A 16,408-nucleotide genomic window follows, 5' to 3' on the forward strand; every position below is an offset into this window, starting at 1 on the left:
AGGGCGCTGGGTGCCCTTCTCTCTGAGCTCTCTCCTTAAGGCGAGGTCCGCCCCTCTGTGCAGCGCCGCCTAAGGAGTCCGGGAGACCTAGCACCCAGGAGGTGAGGGGCTGAGTAAACTGTGGCTGCACCTGACTCCACTGATGGGGTTTTCACTTCCGAACGCGCTAAGCAGTAACTTAGAAGATCGTTGAGCCTCGGTTTCCTCGTCTGTAATAGAGGGACTGTTGTGTAAAATAAATGAAGCCCCTGACATACCGTGATGGGGGGAAGCCACTCACAAGGTGGGAGACGATGTTGGAGTTAGGGTTTCATTGTTCCACCTGCACCCCGAAACACACGCGCGCGCATGCGCATACGTACACACACCCTTCAGGCCTTGGACGCTTGTACAGATTATTTATTTACCAACCAGTGTTTGCAGAACCCCTACTATATGTCAGGCCCTAACCCAGGCCCTGGGGATACAGCAGGTACAAGCCAGGTGAGGCTTCTCAGATCCCACTTTCTTTTTTTTTTTTTTTTTTAATTTTTTTTTTAATGTTTATTTATTTTTGAGACAGAGAGAGACAGAGCATGAACGGGGAAGGGTCAGAGAGAGAGGGAGACACAGAATCTGAAACAGGCTCCAGGTTCTGAGCGGTCAGCACAGAACCTGACGCGGGGCTCGAACTCACGGACCGTGAGATCGTGACCTGAGCCGAAGTCGGACGCTCAACCGACTGAGCCACCCAGGCGCCCCTCAGATCCCACTTTCTACTGGGGATGACAAGTAATGAACTGGGAAGAAAAAATGACTTCAGTGACAAATGCTGTGAGTAAAATAAAATAGGAGGATGTGACAGAGATGGCCAGGAGACAATTTTTAGATAAACTAGGCACAGAAGACCTCTCAGAGAAGTGACATTTATGCAGAGAACTGAATCATCAGTACAGTCTGCCTTAGGGAAGATCTGGGAGAACAACTTCGTTAGTGCAAAGGCCCTGGGGCTGGAGGAAGCTAGTTAGTTTGAAGAACAGAAAGATCCTTGGTGGGGCTGTGTGCAAAGTGAGCAAGGGGGAGATTTGACAGGTGGGAAGAGACCAGGTCCCATAGGGCTATTTAGATGATCAGAATAGCTTCCCGTGGCTGCCACCTGAACATGGTGGCTTAAAAAACAAACACAAAAACAAAACAAAAACAAAAACAAAACAAAACAGAAATGTACTCCCTTACAGTTCTAGAGGCCAGAAATCCGAAATCAGTTTCAGTGAGTCAAAATCAAGGTATCAGTAGGACAGCTGTTCCTCTGAAGGCTCTAGAAGACTATCTTCCTTGTTCTTCTAGCTCTGGGTGGTGGCCTTGACCTTGACCTGTGACCTCATCTCCCCAATCTCTGCCCACCCAGGTAATCCAGATTACCTCCCATATCAAGAATCTAATCTGCAAAGACTCTTTTTCTTTAGACAGTAAATTTACAGATTCCAGGGATAGGATCTGCTATCTTGGGTGGCCATTTATTCAGCCTATGCAATAATGGAGGGGAGAGGTTAACATTTTATTCTGAGGACTGGTGGGTTTCAGACAGGAAGGTGACAAGATCTGATGGCTAATATCTGATGGAAAATATCACTGGTGGATGATGACGGAACCACTGGGTGTCCAACCCCTTCTGCCACAATGCACCTGAGCCCCTCCTGCCCACCCCACACACACTCAGGAGATGAGGAGAGCTTCTTGGTAGCTGCAGACTCAGAGACCAGCCTCTCTGCACACTGTAGGAGCCCAAGTGCAGAACACAGCTCTTGGGTAAACCCTTAATTTTACTATGACACGGGAAACAGTAAGATGATTGTTTCTGAGGCAGCTTCTAGAACAGTAGAGTGTTTGGGTTTTGGTTTGGGTTTAGATTTTGCTTTTTTGGTTAATCCCACTTTCATTCCTTTCAAATGGCAACAAGCAAGACTCAATCACTGCATTGTTTTTTACTTTGACATTTGCTTCCAAACCAACTTCACTCGCCGCCCTCCCACCCCTCCGTCAGAAAAAGTGGGAAGGAAACTGCCACCCACCCAGTCTCCACTGGCGCCTTAGAAGGTCTGGGAAGGGGTGGGGGAATGAGAGCCAGGGATGAGGCCCAGAATGCCTGTCCTTTCCAAGGGCAGTCTCCGTCCCTGGGGTCTGAGCAGGCCATCTCCACACAGATCACCAGCAGCGCGTGCCTTGTCTGAGTCCTCAGTTTTATAAAGACTCTCTACTCTGGCCAAGCACCTACTATGTGCTGGGCCTCCCTCCCTTGGGGTGGGATGAGGGCATGCTGGAGAGGCAGTGGAGATTCAGGCACTGGGCAGATGTTTAAGGTGTACCTTGCATGGGCTGGGCACTGAGGACAGAGCTGTGAGCCATCCAACCAGAAACCCTGCCCTCAGGAAGTCTGATGGGGGAGACAGACAACCTAGATATACAAACCCACAGAGAAATTGATAGTTACCAACTGTGATAACATTACTACAGGAAAAGAGCAGGACCCCATGGGAGAGAATAACTGAGGGTTGGAGAGTGTCAGGGAAAGTATAAACATTTAAGCAGAGACCTGAAGGATGAATAGGAATCAGGCAGAAAAAGAACATTCCAGGCAGAGAAAACCACCATTATGTGCAAAGGCCCTGGGGCAGGAAAGACTTTGGGGTCTTTGAGGCGGGACAAAAGATTATGAGCTGAAGGGATTGGGGAGAGATGATGTTTAAGAGGCAGCCAGAGACCAGACCACCTGGTTATTAAACCCTCGGTAATAGAGTGGGTTTTATTATTTTAAAAAATAACACCCTTTGGAGGGTAGTTATATCTTTCAATTTGCAATTTTTAAAAATTCACAGAAAGGTTCCCCTGGGGCTCATCCAGCAGCTTCCAGAAGCCAACTCTGGGAAGTTGCTGATTATAATCAGCAACTATTAATTGAACACTTCTCCATCCGACTCTATGCTTCGTGCAGTAGGGTTGGTTCGATTTCTTTATTTTTGATCACACAACTAATTCATTCATTGATCTTGTTGCACGGCACACACATGTCTCCAAAGCTGCACCTTCACCTCCAGTTAATCACTGAGAAGACTTTGAGTATCTGGCATATCTTTTGTCTTCTTCTCTCGCTACCACATCGATGTGGGGGGAAAAGGCAAAACGGAAATGTAGATAAAATTAAATTTCCTTCTGGGGTGTCTGGGTGACTCAGTCGGTGAGTGTCTGACTTCAGCTCAGGTCATGCCCTCACAGTGTGTGAGTTCAAGCCCTTGGAGCCTGAAACCTGCTTCGGATTCTGTGTCTCCCTCTCTCTGCCCCTCCCTTGCTCACGCTCTCTCTCTTTCTTTCTCTCTCAAAAATAAATAAACATTAAAAAAATTGAAATTAAATTTCCTTATAACCCGCAGCCCACTATAACATTCCTCCAGGAACTCCTGCCAACCTTGGCTGGACTATAGCTAGGCCTCCAGGATCCTGTAGCAAATGAGAACGCCTTTTGGAAACTTCCCCAGGTCTTTACCTTCACCACCCCCGCCCCCCAATATAATCAATACCCCCGCAATCACCACCCCTGCATATAATCAATAGCTCTTCAGGATCCCAGGGCAGCACCTCTTTCTGCCCCTGAGTCCTATCCCTGTGCTGTAATAAAACCACCTTTTTCCATGGAAGACGTCTCAAGAATTCTTTCTTGGCGGTTGGCTCCGAACCCCAACATTTTCCACATTAACATAACGTGTAGAAATGTAAAGACTTGCTTTGAGTGTCATTTAAAAAAATTAAAAAAAAAATTTTTTTAAACATTTATTCATCCTTCAGAGACAGAGAGAGGCAGAGCATGAGCAGGGGAGGGGAGAGAGAGAGACACACACACAGAATCCGAAGGAGGCTCCAGGCTCTGAGCTGTTTGTCAGCACAGAGCCCGATGTGGGGCTTGAATTCCCGAACGGCGAGACCATGACCTGAGCCGAAGTTGGATGCTCAACCGACCGAGCCACCCAGGCGCCCCTAAAAAATTTTTTTTAACCAAAAAATAAGTTTCTACTATATATATTGAAACTTGACTTGCACTTAACATCTTGGAAATTTCAATTTCACACGAAGACTGACCTTTTTACATGTCATGTAATATTGATAAAGTGGCTACTAATTCCCTGTCCCTTCCCCCCAACTGATAGGTGATTTCCAATAGCTCCTCATTACAAGAAATATTATATAAGCCTCCTTATTTACACATCTTTCCTCACAGGTGAGATTTTCTATGGATCCAGTCTTCAAAGCAAAACCACTAGATTGAGGGTATTTACATTTTTTGATAGATACCGCCAAATTTTTGTAGATTCTACAAAAGACCATATTTGTTGACGCCCCTGTTAAGAGTGAGCTTAACTATTTGCCCAACCCCCAATATGTGTGATGAGCATTAAAAAAAAAAAAAAGTCTCTTGTTTCCATTGGCATTTTCTAATACTTGGCTAGTGGGGCTGGGTTCCTACTTAAGCCTACTGGCCATTCATATTTCTTTTTCCTTGAATTTAAGGTTTGAACCATACGCCCTTGTGTGGTAAGGAATTTAAAATTTCCCGGGGGTACCTGGGTGGCTCAGATGATTAAGTTTTCCACTCTTGATTTCTGCTCAGGTCAGGATCTCAGGGTTCTGAGATCGAGTCCCGCATCGGGCTCTGCACTGAGCATGGAGTGTGCTTTGGATTCTCTCTCCCTTCCCCTTTGCCCATCCCCCCTCAAAAAAAAAAATAAAAATAAAAAATAAATAAATAAAATAAATTTGCCCAAAGAAAAGTCTGGTCTTTGCTCTTGGCTTCTGGGAGGTAATCTCTAAACCTCTGGAATGTCATGCCTGATAGAAATGTCCTTCTTTGTTTAGGGTGGGGTCTGGCCACACCAGATATTCTAACAGTGTGGTTTAGGGTCAGGGAACTGGCTATCAGCTCATTTAGCTCTACCTGGAAGAGCTGGAAACTGAGATCAGCTATGCGGGAAGTCAGTCAACTGTGGCTCCATAATGAAGGGCCCACAAAGATTTGGGACACCGAGGTGGTGAGTGTACCTGATTGGTAATAGTTACACATCAGTGCTGAGAAAACAGCGCATGGAATCCATGATTCCCTGGGGGAGAGAACAATGGAAAGGCCATGTTTAGAACTTAAAAAGCACCCTTTAAAAAATTATACAAGTCATGGGTTTCAGTATATTCACTGTAATGAACCATTACTGCTCTTTAATTCCAGAGCAATTCCATCAGCCCTGTGTGCCCTCCCCTTGGCTGATTTTAATCTGTATCCTTTAGCGGCAACAAACCGTAACTGAGCCTAGCAGTTTTCATTGCTTTCATTGCCTTCTAACGAATGAATTATTGAACCTGAGGGAGGTTTAGGGAACCCCCTGAGCTCTGCCGTTGTGTCCGAAGTGACCGCGGATTACTATGCTCCCCTCTGACACCGCAGCCCTGTTTGTGCTTTCAAATGCTCTGAGCTCTTTTTATATTCTGAATGCTCATTGTTTGTCACTTTTATGTGTTGCTATTGTTTTCTCCCACTTCGATTCTCCCACTCTGTAGCATTTTGGCAAATGTGTATAGTCATGGAATCACCACAAAGATTAGAGTATAGATCACCCCAGAAACTGCCTTTATGACCTCCACCCTGGCCCCAAACAACCACTGATGTGTTTCTGTCACTGTTTTTTTGAGCCTTCTAGAATGTCATATAAATGAAGTCTTACATTATACAGTTGTGGCAGGTTGAATAATGCCTCCCCTGCCAAGGTGTTCAGTTTTGATCCCCAGAGCCTGTGAATGTTACCCTGTATAGCAAAAAGGGACTCTGCAGGTGTGATTAAGGATTTTGAGATGAGATTATCCTAGATTATCTGGGTGGGTGATAAATGTAACCACTGTATACTGATAAGGAGGAGGTAGCGTCACCTGCCTAGCTCAGTCTGTGGAGCAGGTGACTCTTGATCTCCAGGTCATGAGTTCGAGGCCCCATGTTGGGCATAGATTACTTAAAAAGGCGGGGTGGGGGTGGTGAGTGGGCACCTGGGTGGCTCAGTCAGTTAAGGGTCCAATTTTGGCTCACGTCATGATCTCACAGTTCGTGAGTTCGAGCCCTGCATTGGGTTCTCTACTGTCAGCACAGAGCCTGCTTCAGATCCTCTGTCTCCCTCTCTCTCTCTCCCCTTTCCCCCACCCTCAAAAATAAATAAACTTAAAAGAAGAAGAAGAAGACAACAGCGGTGGCAGAGAGGGACATTTGATAACAATAGAAGAGAAAGCAATGCGAGCAAAGAAAGAGAGACCACTGTGGTGCAGCCAGGAGCTGCCAAGAAAGGCAGGCAGGTGGCTTTTAGGAATGCAAGAGGCAAAGAATGGATCCCTGCAGCCTCCAGAAGAAACCAGTCCTGCTGACGCTTTGATCTAGCCTCTTAGGATTCATTTTGGACTCTAGAACTGTAATAAAATACCTTTGTGTGTGTGTGTGTGTGTGTGTGTTTAATTTGTGGGTTTTTAAATGTCTTTTAATGTTTGTTTGTTTGTTCTGAGAGAGAGAGAGAGAGAGAGATAGCAAGTTGGGGAGGAGCAGAGAGAGAGGGAGAGAGAAATCTGAAGCAGGCTCTGCACTGACCATGTGCGGAGCCCGACAAGGGGCTCAAACTCAAACTATGAGATCATGAACTGAGACAAAACCGAGAGTTGGATGCTTAGACTGAGCCATGCAGGCGCCCCTTAATTTCTGCGTGTGTGTGTGTGTGTTTTTTAAGCCATTAAGTTTGTGATAATTTGTCACAGCAGCCAGAGGAAGCTGATACAGCAGTCCTTGGTGAAAAGCTCTGTCCGGTTAACATAAAGCTTTTGAAATTCATCTGTGCTGTTGAGCATAGGTTAAGTAGATTGTTTCTTTTTAATGCTGAATGTATTCACTTGTATTGATATACCACAACATCTTTATCCATTCACTAGTTGTTGGACATTTGGGGTTTTTTCCAGCTTGGGCAGCTATGAATAAAACTGCTGTGAATATGTGCATGCGTGCAAGCTGTGTTTGTTTGTTTGTTTGTTTGGTTTTAAGATTTTATTTTTAAGTAATCTCTACACCCAACATGGGGCTTGAACTCACAACTCCAAGATCAAGAGCCACACGTTCCACTGACTGAGCCAGCCACAGGCCCCCGGGGTTTCTTTGTGTGAACAAATGTTTTCATTCCTCTTGGGTAAATACCTAGGACTAGAATTGTTGGAGCATATGTTATGTGTATTATTAACTTTACAAGACATTTGCGAAACTGTTTTCCAAAGGGGCTGGTCATCATTGGTTTTACAGATGAGTACACCAGCTGGAAAAAGGGCAGAAACTTGCTCGGGGTCACCGGTTGAATTAGAGACATCAGCAGAACTAGAATCAATGTCTAAGGCTTCTCATCACCAGCAGGGATCCTGAGGGGCAATGGTCCAGGGCAGTCATCAAACATCTATGATGCTTCATTACATGCACTTTGTTTTTAACTTTGCTATCAATCTGATTACGCCGAGGAGAAAACCTCCTTTGGTGCTGATAGGTCTTCAACACCCCATTCTGTTCATTCTTTTCAGTGAATAAATATTCTGGCTAGAATTTAATGACAGTGGTTTGGTTCCCATTGTGCTTATTTTTACTGTAACCTTCCATTTCTGGGTAATGAGGTGGGTTTTCTATTCTAGCCGTATTATAAGTTTCTTCCCGTAACACATTTATTAGTTTTAAAATGAGGCCATTCCAAGAAAATATTTAGTTTTTAAAAAGTGCACAACCCTAACCCTAACCCTTGCATAGATGGTCAAATGGTTTTGCCAAGGGTGTCGAGACCATTCACTGGGAAAAGGGCAGTCTTTCAACAAATGTTGCTGGGAAAAGTATACACACACAAAACAATGAAGTTAGACCCTTACCTTACACCATCTATGAAAATTAACTCCAGTGAATCAAAGACCCAAAAATTAACTCTAAAACTATAGAAGAAAACATAGGGGGGGAAATCTTCATGACATTGGATTTGGCAATGATTTCTAGGGAACCATGGCAAAAAGCACAGGCAACAAAAGTAAAAACAAATACACCGGACTATATCAAAATTAAATTTTCTGTGCATCAAAGGACACAATATGTGAAAAGGTGACCAACGTATAGATTGGGAGAAAATATTTGCCAACCATATATCTGACTCAAGGGGTTAATTAACTCAGTATACAAAGAACCCCCTACAACTCAATCTCAACAATGAACTAAAAAAAACAAAAAACAAAAACTGGACAAAGGACTTGAATAGACATTTCTCCAAAGAAGCTATACGCATGGCCAACAAGCATATGAAAAGATGCCCCGGGGCGCCTGGGTGGCTCAGTCGGTTAAGCCTCTAACTTCTGCTCAGGTCATGATCTCACGGTTCCTGGGTTCAAGCCCCAAGTCGAGCTCTGTGCTGACAGCTCAGAGCCTAGAGCCTGCTTTGGATTCTGTGACTCCGTCTCTCTCTGCCCCTCCCCCACTCATGCTCTGTCTCTCTCTCTCTCTCTCTCTCTCTCTCTCGCTCTCAAAAATAAATAAGCATTTAAAAAATAAAAAAGAAAGATGCTCAACACCACTAATCATTAAGGAAATGCAAATCAAAACCACAATGAGATATCACCTCACATTCATTAGGATGACTGCTATTAAAAACAAACAAGCAATCAAGAGAGAAAACAAGGGTTGGCCAGGACGTGGGGAATTAGAACCACCGTGCCCTGGTGGTAGGAATGCAAAAATGATGAAGCTGTTGTGGGAAACAGTAGGACGTTTCTCAAAAAATTAAAAACAGAACCACTGGGAGGCGCCCGGGTGGCTCAGTCAGTTAAGTGCCCTCTTGATTTCCGCTCAGGTCATGCGCTCACGGTTCGTGAGTTTGAGCCCTGCGTCTGGCTCTTTGCTGACAGCAAGGAAACTGCTCGGGATTCTCTCCGTCCCCTCTCTCTCTGCCCCTCTTCCACGTGCACCCTCTCTCTCTCTCTCTCTCTCGCTCTCAAAATTAAATTAGTGTCAAAAAAACAAAACCCAGAATGACCATATGATTCAGCAATTCCACTTGTGGGTATACGTCCAAAAGAACTGAAAGCAGGGTCTGGATGAGATATTCGTACACCCATGCTCACAGCAGCATGAGTCACAACCACCAAAGGAAGAAGCCTCCCCAGTGTCCGCCGATGGATGGATGCACAAACAAATGTCGTGTGTCCATACAGCGGAATGTTATTCAGCCTGAAAAACGAGTAACATTCTGACCCATGTTATAGCATGAACTTCGAAGACATTATCCTAAGTGACACAAGCCAGTCACAGGGACATCTACTGTTTGGTTCCACTTCTATGCGGAGTCACAGTCACAGGAACAGAAAGTGGGACAGCGGTGGCAAAGAGGTGCAGAAAGTGAGGATTGGGAGTTAATGTTTAATGGGGACAGAGTCTCACTTGGGGCAGACAAAAAAGTTCTGGAAATGGAACGGGGTGAGAGTTGCAATAGAATGTGAATGCCACAGAACCATATACTTCAAATAGTAAGAATGGTAAATCTTATGTTTATTTGTGTCTTTAAAAATATTATTACTATTTTTAACATTTATGTATTTATTTTGAGAGGGGGGAAGCATGAGCAGGGGAGGGGCAGAGAGAGAGGGAGAGAGAGAATCCCAAGCAGGCTCCACACGGTCAGCACAGAGCCCAACGTGGGGCTTGATCTCATGAACTGTGAGATCAGGACCTGAGCTGAAATCAAGTCTGATGCTTATCTGACTGAGCTACCCAGGCGCCCCTATATGTATCTTACTACAATTAAAATGTTTTTGTTGGGGTGCTTGGCTGTTTCAGTCAGTTAAGTGTCCAACTTCATCTCAGGTAACGGTCTCATGGTTCGTGAGTTCGAGCCCCGCGTTGGGCTCTGTCCTGATGGTGCAGAGCCTGTTTGGGATCCTCTGTCTCCCTCTCTCTCTCAAAAATAAATAAACATTAAAAAAAAAAAAGGGTTTGTTAACATGCACAAATGGCATACAGATAAGGAAAAAGCGGGTAATAAATGCCTAAAGTTTGGGAAGTGCAGTGATCCAAACTCCTCCCATCGCCACTGGGACATCTGTCCATTTCAGGGAGGGACAGGAGTTACCTCAAGTTGCACAGTAAGCCGATGTGACCAGGGGCCAGATGGTTCCTCCTGTCACTCTCCAATCTCCTAACCTCTTTGGGTACAGCCAAGGGGCAGGCTGGAAGTGGGGTGAGCCGGAAAATCAGAGCCAACAGCGTTGCTGGGCTCTACGAATTCGAAGCAAAGACCCATTTCCATGAAATGCCACCAGGCTTGAACTTCCTGGTACAGAGAGAAGATGTGGGGCCTTCAGGGTGGAGGTGCCATTTGAACAGAGCCTTGAAAAGAGCAATTTGAGAAGGAGGCATTCCAGGAGGATGATACAAGAGCAAAGAGCAGACATCAGGACGCTGAGTGGTTTGGGCTGACGCCCTTTGTGTGCGTGTCTCTGTTGAAGGACACAGTCAAGGCACGGATGCAGTGGGTGGGGTGCTGGCATGGCCCTGCCAACCTCTGGGCCAGTTACTGATTGGCTCAGACGGAGGCAAAGGTCAGACTGGAGGTTTAGTTATTTTCCCTGCCCGGGCCCTTCTGCCTACTGGGATTGGAACAGGGGTTGTTTGGGATGGGAGGTCCAGAGCTCCAGAGAGAGGGTGTTGGATTAACTATTTGTTCAAGGATGCATGGCTTCTATTCCTGAGTGATGGGGGCAGGCCAGGGCTCTGGCAGAGTGACCCCATTCTGTCCAGGCGCCAGCTGCCCGAGGAGATCTGGGGTGGCATTTCCAGGACTTCCTGCCTGGGCACACCCCTATCCTGTTGTCTCATTCATTATTCAATCTGCACTCATTTATCTCCCTCTCCACGTTTTTGTGTCCTAGGCCCCAGGGTTTCAGTGGCAAAGACTCTTGCAATCCCTGCCCTTTTGAAGAGCTCAGTTTTAGAAACAGGAGAAGGCACACATACCTAGACAGGCCATTCCAATTCCATTGTTGGGAGGGGTTTGCCTAAGAGCTTGCGGGAACACAAAGGAAGCCAAAAATCCTCAGTAAGAGAAAGGAGCATCAGGGAAGGCTTCCTGGAGGAGGTGACATAGGAGAAGCAACCGAGGGGAGGAAAAGCTCTGCTAATCTCCTTCAGCCTCCCTTTGGATGGTGGAAGATCCAGCTCCAGCCATGGGAGGGGTGGGGGTGGTGTCAATACTGTCCCTCTCCTGACTCTGGCCCTGGGCGCTGCTGCTGGGAATTGTCCCTATCCCTTCATCCTTGTCAACCAAGCCTGCATGCAGTTCCAGGACCATTCCCAAGACCTCTTCTCCAGGACAGGGGGCTTCACCATCTCCATTATCTCCCAAATGTCCTTTTTTTCTTCTTCTGCCCAATGGGAAATCGGCACTTCTACAGCAGTCTGTAGATGCCACAGTAGCACCCATCTGTAGATAAATAACCCTATTTTCCCACTGGATGTGGAGTACATTTTGTTAAAGGATAAATTTTTTATTTATTTCTTATTTTAAAGTTTATTTATTTTGAGACAGAGAGAAAGGGAGCACATGGAAGGGCTAGAGAGAGAGGGAGAGAGAGAGAATGCCAAGCAGGCTCTGCACCAGCAGAGTGGAGCCCTATACAGAGCTTTCCCACCAAGTGGATGTCCAGCCTTGTCTTGATTGCCTCTGCTGACGGGGTTATCACTATCTACACAGACAGCCTGTTTCCTTTCCAGCAAGCTCTTTCTTCTATGAAAAGCTTCCTCTCTACCTACCCCCTGCTTGTCCCCTCTTGGAGCAAGGAGAGACGGACACAATCCCAATCCCTCGTACACATCAGGCTTTTGTAGACAGATAAATTGTCTCCTCTCCAAGTTTAACAGCCTCCGGCTTTTCCCTTGTTCAGTTTATTAAAGAGGTATAAAAGTCAAATTTCTCTGGCTGTGGCTCCAGTTAAACACGCGTGGAATGGGATTCCACGGCTTCCAATCCCGAGGAGCTCAAGGCAAAGTTCTTCGCAGAGCACCTCCCTTCCAAAAAGAATCGTCTAAATCGCCTCCCCACTACCCTCAGGGGCCCAACAACAGTCCTGACCCTGGCGACCGATAGTATCAGTCGTTAAATACACGTCACATTTTCAGGTTCCGAGCATTGGCGAATGGCTAGAATTTAACAATATAGTTTTGTTTCCATTGTGTTTATTTTCATGGATATTTTCTAGGGATGGCAAGGGAAACTGATTTCCCAGGCTACACAGTTTCCATACGTAGAAAAAAGACGGAAGAAATTGAAGGATAACAGCGAGTCTCGGCAACAGGGGTGGGTTTGGGGTTTTTTTTGGTTTTTTTTGTTTTTTGTTTTTTGTTTTTTACCTGTGGACGCCTGGAGCAGTGCGGCAGGACCTGGGGCTGCCAGCTACCCTAAGACAGCTTGCGGGTTCTCGAACCACGTGGCACGGAAATGGCAACTATTGTGAATCTTTGTAGCACGCTGGCAGGAAGTCAGGATGGCCGAGCGGTCTAAGGCGCTGCGTTCAGGTCGCAGTCTCCCCTGGAGGCGTGGGTTCGAATCCCACTTCTGACAGTCCTACCCTTTTGCTGTTTTCTTTCTGCAACGTTAGACAACGTCAGAAAAAGGTGCATCTCTGCCGCACGCGTCTGCTGTTTTCTTTCTGCAACGTTAGACAACGTCAGAAAAAGGTGCATCTCTGCCGCACGCGTCGGGGCTTTCTTTTTACAATCCAAAGCCAAATGAATGTCACTAAGAAGAAAATGCCTGTTAGGAAGGAAATACTTGTTTTGTAAAGAGATGAAAAGAATACCCAAAGGTGTAACGTATTCCCTAGTTGATTTGCGGCTGTTCGTGGAAAACAAAACTGACTTGCAGCTGTTGGTGAAAAACAAAACAGCACTTGTCAGGAGTGGGATTCGAACCCACGCCTCCAGGGGAGACTGCGACCTGAACGCAGCGCCTTAGACCGCTCGGCCATCCTGACTGCTCAGACGCTGCTTTGCAAGCAAACCTCTTCGGAATAGTTCTACTGTGCGCATGCGTAGCGAACAACCGGCTCGGGCTTTGTTTTACGCCGGGTGCCGGGAAGACCTGGAAAGAAAAGCGCTCTGGCTCAAAGGGGAGGGACGAAATGGGACGAGAAAGGGCGGAGCGAGGCGCGTTGGTGGCAGCAGAGGGCGCGCGCAGCGTGCTGGAGAATCGAGGACTGTCACTTTGGCCCCCAGGCATTCGTGTCTCGGACACGTATTCATTATGCATGCGTGCATTCATTTACGATTCGTGTCGGCTTTGATACTTGCATATCTTCGAGCACCTTTGCATTTCTGCATACACTTCCTGCGCATTTCCTGCACGAGGCAGTCAAGCCCACATTCCCGAACTGGCTTATGTAGATCTCTGCTGGCGCCCCTACCAGGTGAAACCCGGGTATTTCAAGGTCTAATCGCAAGCACCTCGCGTTCTCCTTCCAAACGTTTGTTGGAACCGCAACTTCACATTTATATGCGTGTTAAAGCCATTTATTCAGGCTCGGGGTTAGACCGCGTCCTGCAGCGGCACAACCGGATACGCTCTGTTCCCTGACCGTGTCCTTAGAGCCCAAACCGTGTTTGGCACACAGTGGGCGCGCAGGGAATGTCCGTGGGTTCATCCTTACCTCGCCTCCTCCTTCCTGCATTCTGTCATTTTGTGATTCACTTTTCCTCCGCAGCAGCCGCCTCTCACCCGCATCCTCACGCCGCCTCTGCGGGAAGCAGATCCGGACCCCTCCCCGCCCGCCCCCGCAGCACCTTCCGCCCCCTCCTGCCATAACCCCAGATTTAGGCACGCACCCGCCTCTGTCCCGGGATCAGAAGATTTATGCGCCTCGAAGGCGCCTTTCTCCGCGGGATTTCCGGGAGGCAAAAAGGCACCTCCACTCTCGCAGGATCTCATACGCTCTCATACGCTCATTTCCAGGCTCCCCAGAGGCCCTGGAGAAGATGCATCTCCTAAAGAAAGACGGGCAGAATGAGGGCACAGGAGACAGAGGTTCTGGCGTGGCTGGGCCACTGACTTGCTGTGTAACGTGGGTCTGAAAGAGAGCGCCTGAGGGCGACTTCTGGGGGTCGACCCTAGAGTCCAGGAGACAGACCCTAATGTGCGTGGTGGAGTCACATTCGCCCCTCAGTGCCCTCTGACTTACCTGACGTGGTATCACAGAACAGCCTCAGCCAGAGAACTTTCCCTACCAACTCCGGGTCAGGTCCCTGTGGGGACGCTCAGGGCTTGGGCTACCAAGAGGTGCTGAGGCTTCTGGGTGCGCAGAGGTCTTGGTTATTTAACGAGTGATGAACCTGCCGGCGCCCTTTCCTTCCCACAAATGCCCCCTCCTCCTTGGCTGTCAGAATTTATTTCTTTAGGCTCAGCAATGACCTCTTTTGTATCTTCTCCTGAAATACAAATTACCCTGGACACTGGAAAGGGCAGCACCAAACATTTGCCGAGCACTCGCCATGTGCTTGCAGATGGTGTTACAAAACACAGTTTCTGCCCTCAAGTTGAATTGCAAACGGCAAAGAAGGTCAGGTGCCGGTAAGTGCCAGAAAGTCAGGAAACCTGTAAGATAACCAAATAACTCTCTGGAGCACCAATCCTGGCCATCTGATTCTCTAGGCGCCTGCACCTTTCATTACCTTTCGTTACTTGAATCTCATCCATAGAAACGCAAGTGGATTTTGTTGGGGTGGAATGTAATTAAATATTGCCCGCTGGATATTGGCCATTGATCCATTTATTGATTTATTTACTTATTCTGAAACAGAGAGAGAGACAGAATGCAAGAATGAGTGAGGCGGGGGACAGAGAGAGAGAGAGGGGGGAGGAGAGAGAATCCCAAGCGGGCTCCCCGCTGTCAGCACAGAGCTCAACATGGGGTTCAATCTCACGAAACGAGAAATCATGCCCCAAGTTGAGATCAAGAGCTGGATGCTTAGCCAATTGGGCCACCCAGGTGCCCCTATGCATCTCTTTATAAATTCATTTCATCATTCCTGATTGCCAATATACACGTGTCTTTGAATTCTCCTTAGAACCAGTTCTAACACCTTCCGGTTTTCTCATAAATTAATGCATTCCATGACATCTGACTTGTGTTCATTTTATATTTCTTTTTTTAATATAACGTTTATTTATTTGTTTTTGAAAGAAAGAGAGCGAGTGGGGGAGGGGCAGAGAGAGAGGGAGAGAGAACACCCCAAGAAGGCTCCACACTGGCAGCTTTGAGCCTGATATGGGGCTCAAACTCACAAACCATGAGATCATGACCCGAGCCCAAACCAAGAATTGGCTGCTTAACTGACTGAGCCACTCAGGTGTCCCCCATTTTACATTTCTATGAGAATCATGGTATTACCTTTAAGAAGTCCCCTTTAACAATGATCAAGAATGCCCAGGGGCTCTCATAGGAAGGGTGATCAGGGAGGACCTCTCTGAGGAGGTGACACAGTTCAAAAGGGAGAGACAAGCAAAATCAAAGCTGGTGGCCTTCTAGGTGGCACGCATCGCCAGTGCAAAGGCCCTGAGGCAGGGAGAAGTGTGGTCTGTTGGAGAGGCAGCAAGCCAGTGGGGCAGGGATAAGGGTGGGAGGAGGCTGAAGTCCATATCACACAGGGCTGGACGCCGGGGAGGGGAATTTGGATTTTCTTCTGTGTGTGATAGCATCGTTGTCACTGGAGTACTTTAAGCAGGGGAGTAGGTGACTGGATCCAGTTAGCCTTTGAAAACGATCCCTTTGGCAGCTATGTGGCGGGTGGGTGTGAGAGGCCAAGAGAAAAATCAGAGCCCAAGGCGGTGAGAGATGGGGATGGCTAGACCGGGGAAGTGGCGATTGCAAAAGGTGGCTGAATTCAAGACTCAAGATGTGTTTTGGTAATAAGAAAGGACAAGCCCCACTGGCTGGCTGGTGTGTGCACTGGGTGCAGATGTGGAGAGAGGGGATGCTGGGATAGGACAGAAAGTCACTAAGGCCATAGAGGGGCCAGGTTACCAGCCACTCACAACTTCTCTTTAAGGCAAGTGCTGCTGACTCCCCACTCCTGCTCCATTTTGCAAGGAGTTAAGGCTCAGACCTTCTGAGTGACTTGCTAAGGTGCTCTGGAACCTTCCCCTCATGCCTTATACATCATTTTAGAGATAAGAAACCAGGCAGGCCAGAGCTACAGCCCAAGCCAGCCCCGCTCTGCCTGCTGCCCTCCTGGCCTGGCTGGAGGAAAGTGCTGGCTCGATGGGGGTCAGTACTGGAGCTCCACTCAGCACGGTCTCCTGGGTTG

General features: G+C 47.3%; 2 non-coding genes across 2 annotated transcripts; one reads left to right on the forward strand and one right to left on the reverse strand.

Moving 5' to 3' along the window:
* Nucleotides 1–12,588: 12,588 nt before the first annotated feature.
* TRNAL-CAG lies at nt 12,589–12,671 on the forward strand. The gene has a single exon. It is a non-coding gene; the product is annotated as a tRNA-Leu (tRNA).
* Nucleotides 12,672–13,000: 329 nt separating this feature from the next.
* On the reverse strand, nt 13,001–13,083 carry TRNAL-CAG. The gene has a single exon. It is a non-coding gene; the product is annotated as a tRNA-Leu (tRNA).
* Nucleotides 13,084–16,408: the final 3,325 nt, after the last annotated feature.

Source organism: Prionailurus bengalensis, chromosome E2, assembly GCF_016509475.1.
Source record: "Prionailurus bengalensis isolate Pbe53 chromosome E2, Fcat_Pben_1.1_paternal_pri, whole genome shotgun sequence".
Lineage (NCBI taxonomy): Eukaryota > Metazoa > Chordata > Mammalia > Carnivora > Felidae > Prionailurus > Prionailurus bengalensis.